We start from the raw sequence: 7,486 nt of genomic DNA on the forward strand, positions 1-7,486 counted from the left end.
TGGCAGGGTAGCCTAGTGGTTAGAGCGTTGGACTAGTAACCGAAAGGTTGCAAGTTCAAATCCCCGAGCTGACAAGGTACAAATCTGTCCTTCTGCCCCTGAACAGGCAGTTAACCCACTGTTCCTAGGCCGTCATTGAAAATAAGAATTTGTTCTGAACTGACTTGCCTAGTAAAATAAAGGTAAAAAATAATTTTAAAAAACGTGTGGAAGAGTGAGAAATACTCTTGAAAGTATAGTGGCCTAAGTGCATTTTTCATGGCTATTTGTATCCATGCTTTATGCAGCTATGTCACATATATCCTGTATAGGACTCTACCAGGACTCTAAATCGGTGTATTTATATAGTAGTTAGATAGGCAGATACAATGTAGTTACAGTGTAGTTACATATAAGTACATATCAATTACAACTGTAATAACTGTAACTCGTCAGCTCCAGTGTGAGGTGGAGAAGCCCCTGCTGACGTTCAGAGACAACTTCAAGAAGGAGTTGAAGAAGTACGATCACCACATCATAGACCTCAGGAAGCAGCTGGCCAGCCGCTATGCAGGCGTGGAGAAGGTATGGACCATTCTAAACCAAAGCATCCTATAATCCTTGTCCTACAATTTAGTTTTTCCCAGGGAAGCTTTAAATGATCCAAAATGAATGTCATAAAAAGTGGTTTCGTTATGATCTGACTACACCACAGCATTATTCTGTTGGACTATTGAAACCATTCAACGTATTATAGGATTAACTGTTTTTCTGCTCAGGAAAAACCTGTTGCTTTTTGTTGCCTATCTTTCTCCCCATGGTAATCATATAGACTAGATTAATCAATCGATCATAACGTCCTGTTCGTTTTATTTTAGTTGGCATCCATTAAACACAGGAGATTTTGTGGGTTTACGGTTCGTGCCTGCCAAGTGCTGTGTTTACATTTCCAACAGTGTTACATCATGACATTGGAGAATTGCCTCAACAGACGAGATGAAGGAAGATCCTGTGATGTGAAATAAGAAAAGATTAAGAGATGAGGCCGGGATTTGAGTGGGGAAATAGGTAGCCGAGATGAAAGGGCTGCCATGACTGTGGTAATAGCTGTAGGTTCAGTAGATCTGAGGATTAGCATGAAATGACTCATATTGTTTCTGTATTCTGTATTCACACTGCTGCTTGGGTTGCTGTAGGCCCGTAAAGCCCTGGCAGACCGGCAGAAAGATCTGGAAGTGAAGACCCAGCAGCCGGGACATCAAGCACATGAACAAACACGAGGAGGACATCAAGAAGGCCCGAAGGAAATCCACACAAGCAGGTCAGGGGTTAAACACACATTGCATCATATGTAGAGCAGCCACAGGTCACAGTTCCATGAAACACCTGCATAGCGGTGTTACTCCCACTTCCAGAGAGGAGAGAACATGCACCCAAAGAATGCTGCATTCTCAGGTGTGCTTTTTATTAACTTACCACAGTGGACTTCTAAAGGACAAATTGCCTCTCTCCTTTCAAATCACCCACAAGTGGTATTTCTTGATAAATCAGCCCTGTATCGCTGAACAGCGGCTTTATGTTGCGTAAGCCCTTTTGAGGCCACTCTTGCGTTGCACGCAAATTGCCTACCCTTGTGATGTTGTGCTGCCATTGAGTAAAGTTGTGGTGGTGTTTTCATAAGCAGCAAGAGGCATAGCCGACAGGGTGAGAACTCTGTTGAGGGAAGCACCCCGGCACAACACCAGAAAACATTGCAAAAAGAGAGACAGTAGTATTTCAACATGGAAATAAGTTTAATGATCTATTTTTGTGGTGGGATAATAAGTCGGCTAGGAGACGACCATTACCCACAATCCCCAGGCTAATCTTTTGGTCGCAGTGAACAAGGGTATCAATGGAGGACTTGTCCCATCTGGAACAGCCAGGCATCCCAAACAGTCAGATCTGGCAACATGGATCACATGGCACGGGCCTGTTGTGTATATGGAGCAGAGACAGGGTTGCGGACAGTGCAGATATGTTTCACACTACTCAGGGTTCAGTCTTGGGGTGGATTCCCAGACTGTGTTGCCCTAAGAAGACTATGTTTTCCCCAGCAGGAGGCAGGGAGTGAGGGTGGGGCTGTGCTGCAGTCAGATAGGGAATGTGGGAGGGTTCAGTCAGACATGGATGGAATTTGAGAACTCAGACAGGAGGCCGACAACACTAAAGCTCACTGCCAACAGCAGTCAATAGTATCTTAATGATACTAAGCAATTAGCATAGTCAAAATATTGAGCAATGTCTCTTAATTTATACTTAAAACCATCTGTTATACTGCAAGTATATTTTCCAGTGTTTTGTGTTGTACTGTGGATCTCAAAAACATTGCATTATCATGCTTGGGAGATAAACATGTCTTGCTTTGCATTTATATTTGAATGTGGAATCATAGTGAATATGCTTAATTCCAGATAACATGAGGCTATGATCAGCCATTCACTACAATGCCTGGGGCTCCCATTTCTCTGTATTCCAGATAGTATGATGGTACAAATAGTTCTGGTGCCAAGATTGTAATAGCTTTTTCCGTACATATCTATGCACACACTTTAGAGGAAAAAGCCAGCATGAAAAAATAAATAAATAAAAGTCATCATCTTGTTCATTCTCTCTCTCACTCAGACCCTTAGTCTCAGTTCACAACTCAAATCAATAGATCCCGTTAGGCAAGCTTTAGATGATGTCTGCCTTGTGTCTTTCACATTTTCATATAGATTGAGATGTGCTGTTATTGGAGAGGCTCGATTGTCAAATAACTTCCTCTGTAGTTTTGTTTTAGGTTGTTTCTTACACCCTTTTGTCATGACGTTGCATTAGTTAATGTGACGACTGTTGCTCATCGAATGATTAAAGTTTCTAATTGCGTGATTAACTGAATCCAGCAATTATTAACTCATTAACCTGGAGCACCATGGGAAAAATAGTTTTTATTGAGTTTCTATTTCCCAAATCTCGTTCTGAACGTCGTATACTCCGTGAATCTGCACGGACCCGGGTCTCACCAATGAGTTCGTACCACACCAATCTTAGTTGAATATTTACAATATTTACAATACACATTATAAGCTATTGATTAGAACTTAGTATAACGGGCCAACACACTATGGCGCGTGTTACCCACAATGGGGATTTCAAAAGATAGAGAAAAAATAAAGTACACAAGAGAAATATACATTTGAGTGAATTTGTCAGCTATGCTATTCTAACCCTAGCCCTGCCCCAAACTGCTGCTCTTATGGGTCAGAATATAATGATGTAATTATGTGGGGAAGTTATTTGTGGATCCTCCACGTGGACCGTTCAGGCTGCTCGATGGTGCACTTCTCCGGCGCGCCTTTCTGGTCGTCCTCACAATGTCAGTGTCCTTTTGGCTTAGGAGTCTGTTCCCTCACCCTTGCTATGGAAGGGGTCTTCCGAGGACAGACAGCTCAGAGCTCACAGCATAGGAATGAAACCTTTTAGATACCACGATTCGCTGGGATTGGATGCTAAGGGGCTTGAATTCACCCTCTTAGACACAGCTACTCATCCGTAGCTTGGGTTCTGGGTTCGTTGACTTTTTAGACCTTGGCTGCAGCTTGGGTCACGTAGTCTTCTGTAAATTCTTTACTCACAGGTTTTATACCCTTGGGTCAGAAGTGGGCGTAACTGCCTTTAGGGCAATTCTCTGGGCGTACCTAGTTAAGAGCAAGGTCTAGGTTTTCTCAAATCCAATTTTAGACAACTAACTTAACATTTCATCTTTACCAAAACATTCCCTTTGATTTGGACATTTGCACACAACGTACAATGTATAAACATCAAACATATACTAAGAAAACTCTTCACGTTACAATATTTTCGTAATAATGTCATCTATTAACCTTTAATAACTAAACAAAAATGACATACATTTTCATATTCCATCTATCATCATGACCACCATTGTGGCTGACGGAAACCATTGTTCCAAAGTCCATTTATTTCATGTTTAATGTTCTGAGGCTGGTTCTCCATAGTAACAGGACAAAGGAATTTGTCTGTGGCCTAAGATTTACCAGGGGCGTGAGGGGTCATAAAAAACCCACATCTTCAGACCCCTAGATCTCTCCTCCTCTGTTGGGGTTGAGAGATAATCTGTAGGGTTGTGGTCTCCTGTAACCTGACCTGATCAGGACAGTCATGACACTTTCTACAGTAGGCCTTTGTAATATATGTCTAATAGATTGAACTAAAATGTAGAAGAACGTTTCTAGGTCACATTTGCTTTGCACTTTTCTTCAAACCTATTTAACCAAGCTTTTATAGACTTACCATCAGAGGTTAGCATCGGAGGTTAGCCTCTGCATTACGTTGCATTGATAGAGATGTCCCACGCTGCAACAGGCATGGTTACTGAGTGCCCTTTGCTGGAGACATAGGGACTGAGTTCATGCACACTTTTCCTCATGCATAAGTTAATTTAGGGCCTACATTTAATGTAGTAAATACTTCAAGCCGGTAGTACTTCATATTTAACTACCTCAATTTAACTGCACATGTATACCAGCAACTTAATGTTGATTTGTTGAGTATTACCTCCTAGTTAAATACACTGTGTTGAATGACCACTCTGAATCTGTTCTCTATAGGTGATGACCTCATGCACAATGTGGACCTGTACAACCGGGCCCAGTCCAAGTGGTTTGAGGAGATGGTCACCACAAGCCTGGTAATACAATTGACTTAACTCTTCATAGTCTCATTGTTGATAACAAACAATAAAAGCTGATCATGTACATCGTTATCTTTGTTTTGACAGTGAGGTTGATTCCTTTGTCTATGTATTTCCCTCTGTTCTTCAGGAGCTGGAGAGACTTGAGGTTGAGAGGGTGGAGATGATACGACAAGATTTATGCCAGTACACAACGCTGCGACATGAAACTGACATGTTCAACCAAAGTGTGAGCCATGTGTCCATTTCACTTACAGTACAAGTGGCTGTTCCCTTGAGTCAGCCTGACAGAACATGTGGCTGTTTGCTGGAGTCAGACAACCAATTTGACAGTCATGACAGCCTGGACTCAAGGGTAGAATACGGTCACCGTAACCGACCTTGACATAACATAGTAAAAGTACATCTGGAACTCCCCAATCAGAATGATATGTTACGTTTTGTATGGTATGTGTTAATTTGTAGATGTCCATCATCCGTTTCGTATGATATGTTACGAATTACAATTTGTATAATATGTGATGAATTGCAATTTGTACAATATGTTACAAATTTACCAAATGTATGATATGTTAAGAATTATGAATTATTATGTTAGCTAGGTGGCTAAGGCTAGGGGTTATGGTTAGGGGTTAAAGTTGGGTTAAGGTTAGTTTTAGGAGTTAGTTTAAGGGTTAGATTAGGGTTAGGGAAGGTTTAGCTAATGTAGCCGATGTGAAATGGCTAGCTAGTTAGCGGTGGTGCGTGCTAGTGGCATTTCAATCGGTGATGTCACTTGCTCTGAGACCTTGAAGTAGTGGTTGTAATGGTCATCAGTGAAATAGGTATTTTGGAGAGCATAGCGCAACAGTAAAACAGAATGGTCATCAGTGATATAGGTAATTTGGAGTGTGGTGTATGTTGATTTTTTTTAAATCAGATCCTTGTTAGGAGCTAACAATTCAAGTATCAAGTATCCCAATACAAAGGATTTGTGCAATGTTCTCAGATCAACGGCTTGGTAAGTATGTTTGTTGTGAAAATGCTGGCCAAACAGTTAAAAGGATTTCACTGCCTCCAAACTCGATCACCATACCACTGTCACCCCTTCACAGCTGTTATCACCCCTGCTGACTGTTTCACTGGGCCATACTTGAACAGGGAGAATGAACCCAGATGCTCTCCTCATTTAGGAGGTACAAACACCTGCAGATCTAACGAGACGTTGAGGGTCCTGTACCAAGGGTAGTGCCACTTTGGGTGATGGTGAAAGCCAATACAGGTGCCACACACTACTGATCAGCCTAATAAGGAGGTTGTCCTTTTAGAGGGCCACTATAACAAGCTCAAAGCTGATACCCGCTGGCACACTTCTTTGCCTTCAGTTGCATTAGTGAAAGGCAGCTGATGTGTCTCCAGAAACAGTATGCTTAACCCTGACCACTATGGATAGAAGTGTCTGTCTCTCCCCTCATTGTGTTCTGTATGAGCATCTACGAAGTTCTCTAAGCATTTACATTTTCTATGAGATCTGTCAGAGTTGGCTTCATGTGTGATGAAGGTCCATGAGTGTGTGTGTGTGTGTGTGCGTGTGTGTGCGTGTGTGTGTGTGTGTGTGTGTGTGTGTGTGTGTGTGTGTGTGTGTGTGTGTGTGTGTGTGTGTGTGTGTGTGTGTGTGTGTGTGTGTGTGTTGGCAGACGGTGGAGCCAGTGGACCAGCTGCTTCAGGAGTGTGGACCCAGCCAAAGACCGAGAGCTGTGGGTGCAGGAGCACAAGACCGGGAGCTCCGCCCTGTGGACATGGACATATAGTCAACTACATTGACGTACCTCAAGCAGCCAGAGGCAACACCTCCATACTGTCAGAATCCCAGGCCTCTCACAGAACATCCCAACTACAGGTGCAGGTGCATGTATGTTCAGGATAAGGTGAGGCCTGTACATTCTGTCTATGATGACATCAGAATAGCACAATGTTAACTCAGTGATAACTGGAGAAGAGTTAGCCTTCCCAATGCAGTGCTTTGGAACCTACAATGGAAAAACAAGAGATCAATAGTCCAAACACCAGCATGTTACAGTAATACAATGTTTGATAGTTTTACTCTGTATAATGAATGCCAGTAAACAAGCTTAAACAATCATTTGGTTTTTTATCTGTTGTAAAATTAGAAGTTTCCACTATTAAGAAGAATACATTTTTATGTATTTGAGGAATAGATTGGATGCATTGTAAAACCTTATAATTTTGGCATATAAACTGAACAACTAATTATTAACATTTCACTTTATTTTAGATACTGGAATATGAAACATTATGTGATATCCTAGATTAAATATGATATATTTTCATATTTACGCCCATTCATTTTACCTGTCAAGATATGCATGTTTTGGGAAATATCTTACATTTACTGTATATGGTTAAGTGCATATTTGTAAAATATGATGGCTGTCTTGGCACTGTGGTACAATGTATATGGGATGTGTTTACAGAAAGTATATACTCCAAGTTACTGCACTCAATGAACAAGAGTGAATCAACTCATTAAGGTTTGTCATGAACATGAATTTATGTACAATAACCTCGCTCAAAGTTGAATAGGGTAAGATGTTTAGGATTGTGAAACAGCATGTTTGTCACATGTCACCTCGTGTGGCAGATTGGAACATAGGCCTGAGTCTATTTTGGATCAGTGGTGAGACAATGATGGCGATTTATCCATGTTACAATGAACACCTTTTAGTGCCTCAAGGTTATAAACAGTACCTGGAATGTTCTTGATATATTCTA

At 41.4% G+C, this 7,486-nt stretch overlaps 1 pseudogene; it reads left to right on the forward strand.

Moving 5' to 3' along the window:
• The first annotated feature begins 435 nt into the window (after positions 1-435).
• LOC135536281 (growth arrest-specific protein 7-like) lies at positions 436-7,087 on the forward strand (annotated as a pseudogene).
• The last annotated feature ends 399 nt before the right edge of the window (positions 7,088-7,486 follow it).

This window comes from Oncorhynchus masou, unplaced genomic scaffold (genome assembly GCF_036934945.1).
Source record: "Oncorhynchus masou masou isolate Uvic2021 unplaced genomic scaffold, UVic_Omas_1.1 unplaced_scaffold_5882, whole genome shotgun sequence".
Classification (NCBI taxonomy): domain Eukaryota; kingdom Metazoa; phylum Chordata; class Actinopteri; order Salmoniformes; family Salmonidae; genus Oncorhynchus; species Oncorhynchus masou.